The sequence below is a fragment of the Triticum urartu genome, chromosome 2A (genome assembly GCF_056163025.1).
Source record: "Triticum urartu cultivar PI428250 chromosome 2A, HENAU_Tu73, whole genome shotgun sequence".
Lineage (NCBI taxonomy): Eukaryota > Viridiplantae > Streptophyta > Magnoliopsida > Poales > Poaceae > Triticum > Triticum urartu.
In genome coordinates this window covers 115,831,954-115,850,186 of record NC_141874.1, presented here as the reverse complement: position 1 = coordinate 115,850,186, position 18,233 = coordinate 115,831,954, and positions in this window count along the sequence as shown.

Sequence of the window (18,233 nt, the reverse complement as noted above, 5' to 3'; positions counted from 1 at the left end):
CGCCCTGTGCGTGTGCATGATGTCCAGAAGCTTACTGGTTGCTTGGTCGCCCTAAGTCAATTCATTTCTCGCCTCGGTGAAAAGGCGCTGCCTCTTTACCGACTGATGAAGAAATCAGATACGTTCGAGTGGACTCGAGAAGCTGATACAACATTTGTAGAGCTGAAAGCCCTTCTTTCCACCCAGCAAGTGCTTGCTGCTCAAATCAGCAAAGAGCCTCTTTTGCTTTATGTAGCAGCCACTGGACAAGTCGTTAGTACAGTGCTTACGGTCGAGCGGGAAGAAGAAGGAAAAGCGTACAAAGTTCAATGCCCAGTTTATTATATTTCTGAAGTCCTGACCCCGTCGAAGCAGAGATATCCTCACTATCAGAAGCTTGTCTATGGAATTTACATGACCACGAAGAAGGTTGCACACTACTTCTCAGATCACTCCATTACAGTTGTCAGCGACGCTCCATTGTCAGAGATTCTGCACAACAGGGATGCAACTGGCCGAGTGGCAAAATGGGTGATTGAACTCCTTCCCTTGGATATCAAGTTTGAGGCAAAGAAAGCTATCAAGTCCCAAGCAATAGTAGATTTCCTCGCCGAGTGGATCGAACAGCAACTGCCGACTCAAGTTCACTCTGAGCACTGGACCATGTTCTTTGACGGATCCAAGATGTTGAACGGTTCTGGTGCTGGAGTAGTTCTGGTATCCCCCCGAGGAGACAAGCTCAGATATGTCCTCCAGATTCACTTTGATTCCTCCAACAATGAAGCAGAATACGAAGCACTCCTGTATGGGTTGCGCATGGCCATCTCACTCAGCGCCCGTCGCCTCATGGTCTACGGCGACTCAGATTTGGTAGTTAATCAAGTGATGAAGGAGTGGGACATCAAAAGCCCAGCCATGACTGGTTACTGCAACGCGGTGAGAAAGCTTGAGAAGAAGTTTGAGTGGTTAGAACTCCACCACATCCCTCGATTGAAAAATCAAGCAGCCGATGAATTGGCAAAGATAGGTTCCAAGAGAGAAGCCATTCCCAGCAATGTGTTCTTGGAGCATATTCACACGCCGACAGTTCAGGAAGACCCTTTCACTGAAGAGCCCCCACAACCCAAGAGCACCACGGATCCGACTGAAGTCGAGGTCCCAGCTGTGGTCGACCTAATCATGCAGGTTCTGGCCATTACCCCGATTGGACGGTGCCCTACATTGCGTACATCCTCAGGAAAGAGCTCCCAGAGGATGAAGAAGAAGCTCGACAGATCGTCCGCCGATCTAAAGCTTTTACTGTGATAAGAGGGCAGCTGTTCAGAGAAAGTGTGACTGGAGTCGGTCAGAAGTGAATAACACCAGAAGAAGGTCGAATGATCCTCAATGACATCCACTCGGGGACCTGTGGCCACCATGCGTCTTCTCGGGCCATCGTGGCTAAAGCATACCGAGCTGGATTCTATTGGCCACAAGCAAATGAGATGGCAAAAGATATAGTCGACAGATGTGAAGGCTGTCAATTTTACTCCGATATGTCTCACAAGTCAGCGTCAGCCCTGAAGACCATTCTCCTCGTCTGGCCCTTCGCTGTTTGGGGACTGGATATGGTTGGACCGCTGAGGACCGGCAAAAGTGGCTTCACTCACGTGCTTGTTGCAGTCGACAAGTTTACCAAATGCATCGAAGCCAAACCTATCAAGAACCTTGACGCTAGCACCGCTGTCAGTTTTATCAGAGAATTGACGTTCAGATATGGAGTCCCACACAGCATCATCACGGACAACGGATCGAACTTCGATTCCGATGAGTTCAGAATTTTCTACGCCTCTTAGGGAACTCGAGTCGACTATGCTTCTGTTGCTCACCCGCAGTCGAACGGACAAGCAGAAAGAGACAATGGCCTAATTCTCAAAGGACTAAAGCCCCGACTGATGCGTGATCTCAAACACGCAGCAGGTGCTTGGGTTGATGAACTTCCGTCAGTTCTGTGGGGTTTAAGGAGAACTCCTAATCGGTCGACTGGAAGAACTCCTTTCTTCTTAGTCTATGGAGCCGAAGCTGTTCTGCCAAGTGACTTGCTCCACAACGCACCCCGAGTTGAACTCTTCTCCAAAGCAGAAGCAGAGCAGGCCCGGCAAGATTCAGTCGATCTCTTAGAGGAGGAAAGAGAGATGGCCTTGATCTGCTCGACCATTTATCAGCAAGACTTGCATCGATTCCACGCCAGGAATGTGAGGGGTCGGGCCTTTCAAGAAGGAGACTTGGTTCTTCGAGTGTATCAACAGAAACCACACAAGCTCGCTCCAACTTGGGAAGGCCCCTTCATCGTCACCAAAGTTCTCCACAATGTAGCATACCATCTTTACAGTATCAAGCATCAGAAAGACGGGCACGGGCTTGGAACGCGGAGCTGCTCCGCCCCTTTTATACTTAAACACTTGTTCGAATAAAATGTAATAAGCAACACCTTTTGTAATTCGTTTATCAAAGACAAGAGCTTATGGTTCTCTCATTCGATTGTGTTGTTCTTATTTACTCCTGAAATCCCCCAGTGGGTGGGCTTAGTCGCGAATCCGTTCCGCCTAAGTTTGAAAAAATCCTACCGAGTGGAGAGCAGTCCTCCCACTCGGGGGCTTAGCTGCAGTCGAGCACTCGCCTAAGTTCTCTCACTAAGAGGCTTAATGGCAGTCCAGCACTCGCCTAAGTTTGAAAAAATCCTACCAAGTGGAGAGCAGTCCTCCCACTCGGGGGCTTAGCTGCAGTCGAGCACTCGCCTAAGTTCTCTCACTAAGAGGCTTAACGGCAGTCCAGCACTCGCCTAAGTTTGAAAAAATCCTACCGAGTGAAGAGCAATCCTCCCACTCGGGAGCTTAGCTGCAGTCGAGCACTCGCCTAAGTTCTCTCACTAAGAGGCTTAACGGCAGTCTAGCACTCTCCTAAGTTTGAAAAAATCCTACCGAGTGAAGAGCAATCCTCCCACTCGGGGGCTTAGCTGCAGTTGAGCACTCGCCTAAGTTCTCTCACTAAGAGGCTTAACGGCAGTCCAGCACTCGCCTAAGTTTGAAAAAATCCTACCGAGTGGAGAGCAGTCCTCCCACTTGGGGGGCTTAGCTACAGTTGAGCACTTGCCTAAGTTCTCTCACTAAGAGCCTTAACGGCAGTCCAGCACTCGCCTAAGTTTGAAAAAATCCTATCGAGTCGAGAGCAGTCCTCCCACTCGGGGGCTTAGCTGCAGTCGAGCACTCGCCTAAGTTCTCTCACTAAGAGGCCTAACGGCAGTCCAGCACTTGCCTAAGTTTGAAAAAATCCTACCGAGTGGAGAGCAATCCTCCCACTCGGGGGCTTAGCTGCAGTCGAGCACTCGCCTAAGTTCTCTCACTAAGAGGTTTAACGGTAGTCCAGCACTCGCCTAAGTTTGCAAAAATCCTACCGAGTGGAGAGCAATCCTCCCACTCGGGGGCTTAGCTGCAGTCCAGTACTCGCCTAAGTTTGAGACCCATCCCTATCCGCAAGGACGACAAGGTGCAGGTCGACTGCAACCTTCTTCTTCGGAGCTGCGGCACAAATACAACGTCCACTCCATCCCTATCCGCAAGGACGACGAGGTGCAGGTCGACTGCAACCTTCTTTTTCGGAGCTGCGGCACAAATACAACGTCCGCTCCATCCCTATCCGCAAGGACGACGAGGTGCAGGTCGACTGCAACCTTCTCCTTCGGAGCTGCGGCACAAATACAATGTCCGCTCCATCCCTATCCGCAAGGACGACGAGGTGCAGGTCGACTGCAACCTTCTCCTTCGAAGCTGCAGCACAAATACAACGTCCGCTCCATCCTTATCCGCAAGGACGACGAGGTGCAGGTCGACTGCCACCTTCTCCTTCGGAGCTTCGGCACAAATACAACGTCCGCTCCATCCCTATCCGCAAGGACGAAGAGGTGCAGCAAGCAAAGTCCATCCGAAGGCAAACACAAGCACATTCAGAGATAAACCAAATTCAGATAAAAACTAAAAGGTTCCAAGCAGCGAATCAAAAGTACTCGAGCACCAAGCCTGAAGGAGTTTAACGGTTACAGAAACCACTCGGCATTCCGAGGCAAATTTAAAGCGTATCCAAGTTTCATAAGATTGTTCACTCAGCCGGAGGAGGACTGGCAGGCTCCACGAATGAGTCCAGATCGATCCCATCAGCGATCCGAGTGGCGGTAGCAATGAAAGTCTCCATGAAGGACTGGAAGTCATGCTTTTTGGTGTTAGCGACTTTGATCACAGCCAGCTTGTCTTCACGAACCTCCTTGCAATGGACTCGCACCAGGGACAGCGCCACATCAGCACCACACCGGGCGGAGGATTTCTTCCATTCTTGCACTTGGTTAGGGATCTCGTTCAGTCGAGTCATCAGACATTCCAGATCATTCTGAAGCGTCGCCTCCGGCCAAAGTGTTGAGTCGATTCGAGAGACAACCTCCTTCAGGCGTGCGAGGTAGCTTGTGGCGCTGGCGATACGGGACTCCAGTCGGAGCACGTTCATCGCAGTTTCGTCGCAGACTGGGGAAGCGATAGGGTCCAGACCCGTCTCGACCCTTCCAGTTTCTTCGTCAAAGTCTTGACAAAGTTCTGGAGCCAAAAGTCAGTTCAATCAACCGAGCAAAATCCGATGGCAAGCATCAACACATTCGGATTAAAAGAAATACCTCCCAGCACGAGACAAAGCTTCTTGGCGAGGGTTGAAAGTGCGTTATATCGACTAGTGGGGGGTGAACAGGCGATTTTTATGAAAGTCTTCAAAACGTGGAAGTTATGAAGACAAACGATAGAAATAAACCTATTACCCTGCAGCGGAAGGTAGACTACACTAGGCAAGCCATAGTCAAGTATTCAATAGAGTGAAAGCACAACGACTAATAGCAGCAATGTAGTAAGGATCAGGTAGGAAGATATTGTGAAGCCACACAGAACACGCAGTCACTCAGTGAAGACAAAAGATAGTGCAAACATACAATGACTTCACAAGGAGTAACAGTAAGTAAAGGGAAGGGAAGATGAAACCAGTGACTCGCTGAAGACAATGATTTGTTGGACCAGTTCCAGTTGCTGTGACAACTGTACGTCTGGTTAGGGAGGCTAGGTATTTAAACCTTAGGACACACAGTCCCGGACACCCAGTCCTGAACACGCAGCTCAGGACACCCAGTCCTCACCGTATTCCCCTTGAGCTAAGGTCACACAGACCTCGCCCAGTCACTCTGGTAAGTCTTCAAGGTAGACTCCCAAACCTTCACAGACTTCGTTCACCGGCAATCCACAATGTCTCTTGGATGCTCAGAACGCGATGCCTAACCGGCTGGAGGATGCACAGTCCTCAAGTGTAATAAGTCTTCAGATCACACAGACAAGAAGACTTAAGTGATGACTAATTCTCTTTGGCTCTGGGTGGTTAGGGCTTTATCCTCGCAAGGAATTCTCTCTCAAAGGCTTCGAGGTGGGTTGCTCTCAAACGACAAAAGCCGTACTCTGAATCTGAGCAGCCAACCGTTTATGGTTGTAGGGGGTGGGCTATTTATAGCCACTTGGCAACCCGACCTGATTTGTCCGAAATGACCCTGGGTCACTAAGGAACTGACACGTGTTCCAACGGTCAGATTTCAAACTCACACGGCAACTTTACTTGGGCTTCAAGCAAAGCTGACTTGCCCGACTCTGGACAAAATTCGCTCTCAAAGTCTTCACTCGAAGACATAGGTTATGTTTAAGCATCACTTCAGTCATTCTGACTGGTTCTCTTGGACCCCACTTAACAGTACGGTGGTTCCTATGACTCAACACAGAAGAAAGAGAACTATGAAAGATCTAAGTCTTCGAGCTCCATAGGCTTCATGTGGTGTCTTCTCTTGTCATAGTCTTCAATGTGAATATCTTCATATACCACCTTTGACTTCAATGTCTTCATACATTTTTAGGGGTCATCTCTGGTAGGAAAACGAAATCAATGAGGGACTTCTACCTGTGTTATCCTGCAATTCTCACAAACACATTAGTCCCTCAACTAGGTTTGTCGTCAATACTCCAAAACCAACTAGGGGTGGCACTAGATGCACTTACAATCTCCCCCTTTTTGGTGATTGATTACAAACTAGTTGAAGTTTTCAACGGGGAATATAATCTGTGAAATTGTAAAGGATAAGGAATTGTCTTCATAAGTTGCAAGGGCTCCCCCTGAAGATGTGCATATAAGTAATTTGCTTTTGAAATGCAAATGCACATGGCAGGTTGTACTTGTGGAGATCCACTTCAACTTATGATGACAATCCACTATGCATGTGAAAGTATATGAAGATAATGACATGCATAATGGAAAATGGACGTCTGCAGAATGATCTAAGTGTGGAATTTATCGTCGCACATGCGGAATTTATCATCGCAACACAAGGTGGCAGATAAGTAGCAGACGACCATCGAGTTTAAGTGTTACAACTCAAAGAACCAAATGTAGCAAAACGAGAGTTGTAAGAACGAAGAAAAATATAAAGCACCCGCCCATATGGACCCACTTGAAGACTATCAACCTCATATGCTTCTCCCCCTTTTGTCAGTAAGGACCAAAAAGGTTTGAAGACATAGAGCATCTACTCATTCCCATGAGGAGTAGGTGATGCAGCAGGGTCGTCGGTGGTGTTTGGCAGTGCAGAAGAGCTTGGAGCAGTGTCGAAGCGTGCTGAAGGAGGCAGCGGTGAAGTAGCATCGTTGTCATCCTCGATCACTCTGGCATTTACAGTTGCAGCAGAGGAAGAGAACTCAGAGTCTTGAAGATATGGAGTTCGTCGCAGCACTGCCCTTCGAGGAGGTGTGGAGTCAAACTTGAATCGCTCAGTGAAGCCATCCTCTTGAAGATCATCTTCAGAACACATCAGCCTTAACCCTTTCCATGTGTGGCGAGAGGTTTCATGGGCAACAAACGCATTCTTGGTGGCAAGATTGCGAATGCGATTAACATCCACTAAGAGGCTTTGCATTTGACGCTTCAGCCAGTCATGATGCCTATCCTGTTTCTGATGAAGAGCCACTAGAAGCTCTCGGTCATTGAGAACACGAGTGCGCTTCTTGGGTCGTGGAGCAGTTGTACTGTCAGTGGCTTCAGTGAGAGCAGGATGCGGTGCACGTGTAGTGCCAGCCAAAGGATACACACGAGCGACTGCTTCAACTCCTTCAATGTTCTGAGAAAAACTCTGATGCTCTGCATTCTGAAGACTTAGGGGTTCCTTGGCAGGCTCAGGATAGATGGCTTCAATCGACATATCCACATCAGGCAGAAAAATCCGATGATTGCGAGCAGATGGCTGATATGAGATAGTGGAGTGAAGTTTGATCAGCCGCATGACCCATGGGGCATAGAACTTCAAGCCAAACAGATCAGAGCCTGATGCAGCAAGATGGCGAATGAAGAAGTCCTGTGCATTGAAGCATTTTCCATGAAGAATATAGAAGACCAAAGTCTTCATTGCACCTTCAAGCTTGGCATGTGGAGAGTGCCCTTTGATGGGCCAGAGAGTTCGCCTTATGATGTGATAAATAGTCATTGGCAGATACTCTAGGTCTTCAACAAAGAACTCTTTGGGATATGCAGCATCTTGGGGTAATGGCTTCATCATACTGAGCATCTAACTCATGTTAGGTTCAGTCTTTTGAAAGATGCTCTTAATAGCTTCACTATGAAGCTGACAGCCATGCTCGTAGAGATCGCCAGGAGTGGGCAAACCAGTGAGCTCAATGATGTCAAAGGCTTTGGCTTCATGATGAACGTTTCCTGTCATCCACTCCAAGACCCAAGTCTTCGGATCTCTGCTATACCCGCGGATGTGAAGTGTGGCATAGAATTGGAGCAGCAACTCTTCATTCCAATGCTCTTGGTTAGTGACGAATGGCAGCAATCCAACTTCTTTGAAGCAATCCAGAGCTTCTTCCAGACAGGGCAGACCAGTTATAGCTTCAATGTCAAGACGCTTGTGGGGGAAGATGCGACCTTGATTGTATAGAATGCAGGAGTAATAGCTTCGCTGCGGATAGCTCCAGAACCGATCAGATGATATCCTTTCCCTTGAGTAGGGGTTCCTGGAGCTATTGAAGAATGTGTTGTCTGCTCTGAAGCCATTGATATTGAAGGATCCAGGTGCTGATGCAGGACCTGGGAACCTGGGCAATCTTGGGATTGGCTTCTGTACCTAAGGCCTGTGCTCAACATGATAGTCGAACTGGGGACCGGCAGCAGGTGCAGGAACAGAAGCAGTGGGATCAGTGGCTTCGCTGACTTCTGATGCTTTTGTTTGGGAGGGCTCCACATTAGCTTCAGCCATGACAGCGTCAGTGGCTTCATTGGTGGTGGTGGTGGCAGCCTCAAGATTTTCAACCTCCACTTGACGAGCTAGAGGGTCGGTCACAATCACGTTCTCCTCGAGAACCGCTTCTTGGTGGGATAGGGGAGTAGCAGCTTGTGGGACTTCTTCTTCATCGGCTGATGCAGCCAGAATTTCTTCAGCAGTTTCAGCTTCAGACGCAGAGACTGGAGGCCTAGGTCCTTTGCGAAGCCTGCGCAACGCAGGCGACGCCTGTGTAGTTGGAGTTGGCTGGGCCTCAAAGTCTTCTTCCTCTTCTGGGCGATCAGCCCATGAAGCATCCTGAGCGATTGGTGTCAGAGGACGACTAATGCTGATGAGTTCGCTGTTCTCGAGCTGAGGAAGGACTGCACCATCTTCTACATGGTCATGTTGACCAATGTCTTCAGCAGCGATGGGATCAGCTGCTGGAAAGTCTTCAGCTTCATGAGCCTCTGTGAAAGCAGGCTCATGGATTGTCAGTTGGCGTTCAGCGTCAGGACGAACCATGGAAATGGGTTCAACTATCAAAGGCTCTGTGGGAGCAGCCCGATCTTTCTTGGTCTTCCTCTTCTTCTTGGAGGGGGCAATAGGAGAGGCTTCAGGATATTTCCTCTTCCTGGCTTCAGCCTCAGCAGTCCTCGTCTTCTTGAGCTCTGAAGCGGTTGACCGACTTTTTGGCTTCGAGCCAGTCATTCTAGTTGGGAAGACAATGGGATCTGCTTCCTGCCTTGGTGCGTCAGGTTCAGCCATAGCGGGCTTCTTCATCTTCTTTGCTGTTATCCTGGGGTCGATGCCAGGACGCCCAAGGGCCTTGCGCTTCTCAGCCTCATTGTAGGCCTGCACACATTTGTCAGCCAGAACCTTCATGCGCTCACGAGAACCTTGAGCTTCTGCATGTTTCTTGAGAAAGACTTCCTTGAGCTCGTATAGCATAATCTTGAAGTTCTTCACCTCTTGCATGCTGAGCTTGGCAATATGCTTCTTGAGCTGAGCCTTTTCATAGTCAATCTTTTTCTTCAGTTCAACAATGCGCTGGGCGATAGCTAACTCTGAAGTGATGGCGCCATGGAAAGCGACACTGAGGCCAATGGGTAGTTGCAGATCTTCAAAGCTGATGTTTGGCGTGTCAAACCATTCATCAATGAAGTTGTGGATGATTGTTACATCAAAGAGAGGCAGACCATTGAAGATTTCTGCTTCTTCTTTGCTCTCGATGAGTTGCTCAAGAGCGTCATCTGCAAGATCTTCATCACTTGACAGATCAATGGCATCATTGCGCAGAATGGCAGCAGCTGTTAGCTCTTGGCCGGTGTGTGGCAGAGACATCTTGACCTTCTGGGGCTTGGAGATGCGTGACAAATCTTCAGATTGCACACTGTCTTCAGGAGGGGTGCAGTTTCCAGTGGCTTCGCTCGTGAGAGTTTTGGAGCAGAGGCAGGCTTTGAAGCTTTTGGCTGCTTCTTTGGCTTCGGTGCTGCAGGCGCTTCATCTGATTCAGCGACATCTGCAGGCTCATTCACGGCTGTCCCTTGAACCAAGATATGGGTGATGAGACCTTCAAGGTTGTAGAAAGGACCGACGACATTGGGTTCTGCATCTTGTGTGCCATCAGCCCTTGGAGCTGAGGGACCAGGGTTGAAGTCTAGTCCCAATGTCTTCTTGTTTTGCTTCGCTGAGTTCTGGGCAAACTGGAAGTTGCGCTTGAACAGAATGTCGTCACGACACCATAGTAGTGACGATGGGTGTGCATTAACAGGCTGTGGCCCACTGACCATGCAGGGATAGAAGCCTTGTTCAATGGCTTCATCTCTGGACCTGGGTTGAAGATTCTTGTATAGGATGTCTCCCCACGGTCTCTTGATGGCATTTTTCTCAGCATATTCCTGGGTTAGAAATCGGTATTTGAACCATTGTTCTGCCCAATATCTTTGAATCCATTGGATTCGGGTCTTGCGCTGATTGTAATCCTCTTCAGGATCTGTCTTGTACAGTTCTGAGAGGTCATCTGGCAGATCTCTAGATGTTTCTCCATGACGCTTTCTGCCACCCTTCCTTGCTGATTTCTCTGAAGCCATGAACTTTAAACTGAAAGGCTTCAACACGTTCAAAGGCTTCAAAGATTTTTGCTCGCTAGACAAACATGAACTTGCTTCGGGAGAATTTATATGATGCTGTAAGAATTCTGCAAATGAATGCAGACTATGAGAACCAAGGGATTCTCCCACGGACATGTACCTATGACAACATTAAGGTGCGAGGGAAGGGGAAGAGGTCATATGCATTCTCAGAAGATTTTGAATATAAATCAGTTTAGAAGACATTGACCTCATCATGCGAAGACATTCACTCATACATAAGGAGTTGGTTCCAGATTTGTACGAATCCAGAGATCAGTACAAGTGAGGAATCTAACTACTTTGTGAAGCATAAGTGAATATACTAGGCATGTTATGAGATGCAGTATGAGAGAGATCTAACTTGTGTGAATAGAAACTGCTTGTGGTAGAAAGTGACAAAGCCATAGGATCAACGGTGCCGTAAAAAGGAAGTTTTATTTACCACACTAAGAACTGCTAGACGGAGTGGAAGATGAGGCCGAGCAGTTCGATCTTCCGTGCCCTAACTTGGCGACGGAGGACACCTACGGCGACGGCGGAGAGGACGATGTCTGCGGTCGGCGTGAAGACGGCGTCGGAGAGGTTGCGGCAGTGAAGCGCTTCGTCGCCGGCGTCGTCGAGGGCTAGCGGTGGCGCTAGGGTTCGTGCGAGAGTGGAAGAAGAGATAATGACCGCCGTGAAGTGTGTATTTATAGGTACAAGGGCGGCACTGCGTTATTACACAGGTGCCCCTGGCGATTCACATCTGAGGAACACGTGGCCATCATGTAGAATTTTGGGGTTTGTTCCACGTCCCACGCACGCCTAGATTGTCGGGTGGTCGTTCCTACTTCTCCGGGTTTCATGTGGAGGAATGAGCATTGAAAGTGGACTTAAGGTTTGTCTTTGTATCTTCTGCTAACAAGGACGCAGAGAAGACATTCGACAGTTTCAATAGAATGCATATGATTTGGAGAGATAGAGTTTGAGATAGGTAGCATAGAGAGGTTAGGGTCCGATCACATTCACTTAGTTCAAAAGATTCAACAAGAAGACGTAGCTATAAGTGAATGCTGTAGAGGACAGAACACTAGTATATATATATATATATATAATCAACATAGTGAAGATAATCATGAAGACATGTTGAGATTGAAGCCAAACCAAATGTGAAGACATAGCAAGGTAACACCATGAGTGAAACACTTCAAAATAGAACATTTGGTGGTGGCGTTACCCACCGTATAGGAAGTATTAGACCCAGACACGGCGCACAATTATCGTGGTGCTCCGAAGTCAAATTCCACATTAATGTACTCACACTTAGAATGTATGTCTTCATTGATTGAAGATATACTTTACTTCGTGTGTTGCACATCTAAGTCATCAATATGCATAAGGGTTAGGATGTGTGCCTGATCACAGGACATTTGAGGATTCCAGGATATTTAGCTCACACCATAACTTGCAAAATCTCTTCTTATCCAAGGGCTTGGTGAAGATATCTGCCAATTGCTCTTCAGTGTTGACGTGTATGATATCAATATCTTCCTTCACAACATGATCTCTGAGAAAGTGATGACGAATTTCAATGTGCTTTGTCTTCGAGTGCTGAAATGGGTTGTTGGCAATCTTGATGGCACTTTCGTTGTCGCAGTAGAGTGGCACTTGCTTCAGGTGAATGCCATAGTATTTGAGCGTTTGCTTCATCCACAGAAGCTGAGCGCAGCAAGATCCAGCAGCAATGTATTCAGATTCAGCAGTGGAGAGAGATACACAGTTCTGCTTCTTTGAAGACCAACATACAAGTGATCGTCCCAGAAAGTGACATGTGCCTGATGTAGACTTGCGATCAACTTTGTCACCAGCATAATCAGCATCCGAGAATCCAACCAGATCAAACTCTGAGCCCTTTGGATACCATAATCCTAGAGTTGGGTTGTGAGCCAAATATCGAAGAATTCGCTTCACAGCTAAGTGATGCGACTCCTTTGGTGCCGCTTGAAATCGAGCACACATGCAAACACTAAGCATAATATCTGGCCTAGATGCACATAGATAAAGTAAAGAACCAATCATGGAGTGGTATACCTTTTGATCGAACTCTTTACCATTGTCGTCAGGATCCAGATGATGCTTGGCTGGCATTGGCGCCGTGAAGCCTTTGCAGTCTTGCATACCGAACTTCTTCAGGAAATCTTTGAGATACTTCTCTTGAGATATGAAGATGCCGTTGCGTTGCTGTCGTATTTGAAGACCGAGAAAGAACTTCAGCTCTCCCATCATAGACATTTGATATTGCTCTTGCATCATATATCCAAACTCTTCACTGTACTTCTGATTGGTGCAGCCGAAGATAATGTCATCCACATATATTTGGCACACAAATAGTTCACCATCATATGTCTTCGTGAAGAGAGTGGGGTCGAGAGAACCAGGTATGAAGCCTTTGCTCTTCAGGAAGTATTTGAGTGTGTCATACCAGGCCCGAGGGGCTTGTTTGAGGCCACACAGTGCCTTGTTGAGCTTGTATACCATGTCAGGATGTTTTGGATCTTCAAAGCCAGGAGGTTGTGCAACATAAACTTCTTCTTTAATCTTGCCATTGAGGAAGGCGCTCTTCACATACATTTGATAAAGAAGTATGTTGTGATGATCTGCATAGGCCAGCAGTATGCGTATGGCTTCAAGTCTAGCCACAGGAGCAAATGTTTCATCGAAGTCAATGCCTTCCACTTGAGTATATCCTTGAGCAACGAGACGAGCTTTGTTTCTGACAACTTGACCATGCTCATCTTGCTTGTTTTGGTATATCCATTTGGTGCCTATTATGTTGTGCTTCCGAGGATCGGGACGCTTGACCAGTTCCCATACATTATTCAGCTCAAACTGTTGAAGCTCGTCTTGCATAGCTTGAATCCATTCAGGTTCCATGAAGGCATCAACTTTCTTGGGTTCTGTTATTGAGACAAATGCGAAGTGCCCACAGAAATTTGCTAGCTGAGTTGCCCTTGAACGAGTGAGTGGACTGGGTGCATTGATTCTATCAATTATTCTTTCAATCTGCACTTCATTGGCAACGCGAGGATGTACAGGGCGAAGATTTTGCTCTTGCTGATCATTGTCATTGTTAGAAGGAATGTCTTCAGGCTGAGCATTGTCTTCATGTTGATCAGGTGCTGAGATGATAAGTTCTTCTTTAGGATGAGCTTCAGAAGGTATAATTTCTCCAGTTCCCATTAGCTTGATTGATTCACTGGATGGAACTTCATCTAGCACATTTGGCAGTTGCTCTCTTTGTGAACCGTTGGTCTCATCGAACCGCACATCCACTGTTTCAACCACTTTGTAATGAAAGAGATTGAAGACTCTGTAGGAGTGCGAATCCTTTCCATATCCAAGCATAAAACTCTCATGTGCTTTTGGTGCAAACTTTGAGGTGTGATGTGGCTCTTGTCGGATGGACGTAAGGTTGAGTCCATAAGAAGGCTTTTTTTGCCAGTCATGTGATTTGTACACCCACTATCAATAATCCATTCTGAAGACGCTGGTGTCGTACCCTATAGTGCAGTTAGGGGGATAGGCTTCACGAAGAGCATTGTGAAGCAAAAACATTTGACGAACCAGTGGGTTATGAAAGCTTAGATCCAGATTAGGACTAATAGGGAGAGTAGCAAGCGATTCAGGAACAAAGTACATAGTAAGACCATTCGGGCATTTGATCTTGCGCCCTACAAGATGTTTAAGGTCCCCAGCAATAGCGTCAGAAGATTTTGGTTTTCTGCTGGAGACCTTTCCCTGCAAAAGAGAGTTAAGCTTTCTTAGCCACCCACATCTTCAAGGGTGGCTTAGAAGCAATAAGTCTAAGTGCAGCATCTGAGAACTTCGGCTTTGGAGCCCTAGCAAACAGTCTTGCAGGCAGACAATAGTACTCATAAGAATAAGCAGAATAGTTCTTGGTCTTATGAACATGGCGGTTTGATGAACCGCTCTCATATTCATATGCCTGAGTATGGTTTCCCTGCAAAACATTTGTGTTAGTGCGACTCAGGTGAGTCCTCTGTCTGTATGAAGCCTTTGGACCGTATGAAGCCTTTGGTCTAAGGTTTGTCTTCTTCACGTGAGGTGTCATGATGACATTCACAGGAAGATTCTCCAGACACCTTTTCGGAACCCAGATCTTCTTCATAGGCGGTCCATTCCTGCAGTTAGTACCAATGTACCTGGCAAACACTTCACCATTCTGATTCTTAAACAGTTTATAGTTTGCATCAAGGGATTTATCAATGATAATGGGGTTAGCACAAGTGAAGCCAGATATATTGGATGGATCTGCTGAAGGTTCCTTTGCAGCAACCCACGTGGTTTTGGGGTACTGCTAAGGTTTCCAGTAAGAGCCATCTGCATTTATTTTCCTTACGAACCCAACACCCTCTTTCCTCGGGTTTCGGTTCAGAATCTGCTTTTTGAGGACATCACATAGTGTCTGATGCCCTTTAAGACTTTTGTACATCCCTGTTTCAAGCAATGTCTTCAACCTAGCATTCTCATCAGCAATAGCAGTGGTATCCTCAGCAGAGGGGTTAGTTACCACATTAACAGTTGAAGATATTGCAACAGTAGTAGCAGTAGAACATTCAGCAACAGAAGTAGCATTATCACGCTCAATGCATTTAAGACATGGTGGTTCAAATCCTTCCTGAGAGGAACTGATCTGTTTGGCGCGAAGTGACTCGTTTTCCTTTTGAAGATCTTCATGAACCGCTCTCAATTTCTCAAGATCTTGCTTCCTTTGAAGATAATCATAGGAAAGCTTTTCATGAGTTGTTGAGAGAGTTTCATTACGACTTTCAAGTTCCTCATACTTAACGTGAAGATTTTTCTATGTCTTCAATTAAGGATTCAGATCGAGTCATTTCAGCACCTAACAGATCATCGCTTCTGTCTAACAGTTTTTGAATATGTTCCATAGCTTTCTGTTGTTCAGTTGCAATTTTAGCAAGTGTTTTGTAGCTGGGTTTTGAACCACAATCAGAGTCGTCGTCACTAGATGTTTGATAGTGAGTAGTGCGTGTGTTTACCTTGGCACCGCGTGCCATGAAGCAGTAGGTAGAAGCGGAGTAGTCCTTGTCATTTGCATCGGTGTCGGTGATGAAGTCATTGTCTTCAATGTTGAAGATGGACTTGGCAACGTATGCTGTAGCCAGACTTGCGACGCCTGAATCGGACTCCTCCTCAGACTCCACCTCCGCCTCCTCAGAAGCAGACTCCTCCTCTGAATCCATTTCCTTGCCAACAAACGCACGTGCCTTGCCAGATGAGCTCTTCTTGTGTGATAAAGACTTTGAGGAAGACTTGGAAGAAGACTTTGAGTATTTCTTCTTCTTCTTGTCGTCAGAGTCATATTCCTTGCTCTTCTTCTTCTTTTTGTTCTCATTGTCCCATTGTGGACACTCAGAGATGAAGTGGCCAGGTTTCTTGCACTTGTGACATGTTTTCTTTTTGTAGTCGTGAGCAGAAGCTTCATCATTCCTTGAGCTTGATCGCGGAGACTTTCTGAAACCTTTCTTCTTGGTGAATTTTTGGAACTTCTTCACAAGCATAGCAAGTTCCCTTCCAATGTCTTCAGGATCATCCGAACTGCTGTCAGATTCTTCTTCAGATGAGGAGACAACTTTTGCCTTCAAGGCACGAGTTCGCCCATAGTTTGGACCGTAGATATCTCTTTTCTCAGAAAGCTGAAACTCATGTGTGTTGAGCCTCTCAAGTATGTCAGACGGATCGAGTGTCTTGAAATCAGGACGTTCTTGAATCATCAGGGCTAGGGTGTCAAACGAACTATCAAGTGATCTCAGTAGTGTCTTGACGACTTCATGTTTGGTGATCTCAGTAGCGCCGAGGGCTTGAAGCTCATTTGTGATGTCAGTGAGTCGGTCAAATGTGAGCTGGACATTCTCATTGTCATTTCGCTTGAAGCGGTTGAAGAGGTTGCGAAGGACTGATTCTCTGATCTCTCTGGGTTGAGACGCCTTCATTGACGTTGGAGAGCCAGTCCTAGACCATCTTAGAAGTTTCCAAAGCACTCACACGGCCATACTGTCCTTTGGTCAGATGACCATAGATGATATTCTTGGCAGTAGAGTCTAGTTGAACGAACTTCTTGACATCAGCAGCAGTGACACCTTCTCCAGCCTTGGGAACGCCGTTCTTGACGACATACCATAGGTCGACGTCAATGGCTTCAAGATGCATGCGCATCTTATTCTTCCAGTAGGGATATTCAGTTCCATCGAAGACGGGGCACGCAGCGGAGACTTTAATTATCCCTGCAGTCGACATAGCTAAAACTCTAGGTGGTTAAACCCAATCACACAGAACAAGGGAGCACCTTGCTCTGATACCAATTGAAAGTGCGTTATATCGACTAGAGGGGGGGGGTGAATAGGCGATTTTTATGAAAGTCTTCAAAACATGGAAGTTATGAAGACAAACGATAGAAATAAACCTATTACTCTGCAGCGGAAGGTAGACTACACTAGGAAAGCCATAGTCAAGTATTCAATAGAGTGAAAGCACAATGACTAATAGCAACAATGTAGTAAGGATCAGGTAGGAAGATATTGTGAAGCCACACAGAACATGCAGTCACTCAGTGAAGACAAAAGATAGTGCGAACATACAATGACTTCACAAGGAGTAACAGTAAGTAAAGGGAAGGGAAGATGAAACCAGTGACTCGCTAAAGACAATGATTTGTTGGACCAGTTCCAGTTGCTGTGACAACTGTACGTCTGGTTAGGGAGGCTAGGTATTTAAACCTTAGGACACACAGTCCCGGACACCCAGTCCTGAACACGCAGCTCAGGACACCCAGTCCTCACCGTATTCCCCTTGAGCTAAGGTCACACAGACCTCGCCCAATCACTCTGGTAAGTCTTCAAGGTAGACTCCCAAACCTTCACAGACTTCGTTCACCGGAAATCCACAATGTCTGTTGGATGCTCAGAACGCGACGCCTAACCGGCTGGAGGATGCACAGTCCTCAAGTGTAATAAGTCTTCAGATCACATAGACAAGAAGACTTAAGTGATGCCTAATTCTCTTTGGCTCTGGGTGGTTAGGGCTTTATCCTCGCAAGGAATTCTCTCTCAAAGGCTTCGAGGTGGGTTGCTCTCAAACGACAAAAGCCGTACTTTGAATCTGAGCAGCCAACCGTTTATGGTTGTAGGGGGTGGGCTATTTATAGCCACTTGGCAACCCGACCTGATTTGTCCGAAATGACCCTGGGTCACTAAGGAACTGACACGTGTTCCAACGGTCAGATTTCAAACTCACACGGCAACTTTACTTGGGCTTCAAGCAAAGCTGACTTGCCCGACTCTGGACAAGATTCGCTCTCAAAGTCTTCACTCGAAGACATAGGTTTTGTTTAAGCATCACTTCAGTCATTCTGACTGGTTCTCTTGGACCCCACTTAACAGTACGGTGGTTCCTATGACTCAACACAGAAGAAAGAGAACTACGAAAGATCTAAGTCTTTGAGCTCCATAGGCTTCATGTGGTGTCTTCTCTTGTCATAGTCTTCAATGTGAATATCTTCATATACCACCTTTGACTTCAATGTCTTCATACATTTTTAGGGGTCATCTCTGGTAGGAAACCGAATCAATGAGGGACTTCTACCTGTGTTATCCTGCAATTCTCACAAACACATTAGTCCCTCAACTAGGTTTGTCGTCAATACTCCAAAACCAACTAGGGGTGGCACTAGATGCACTTACAAG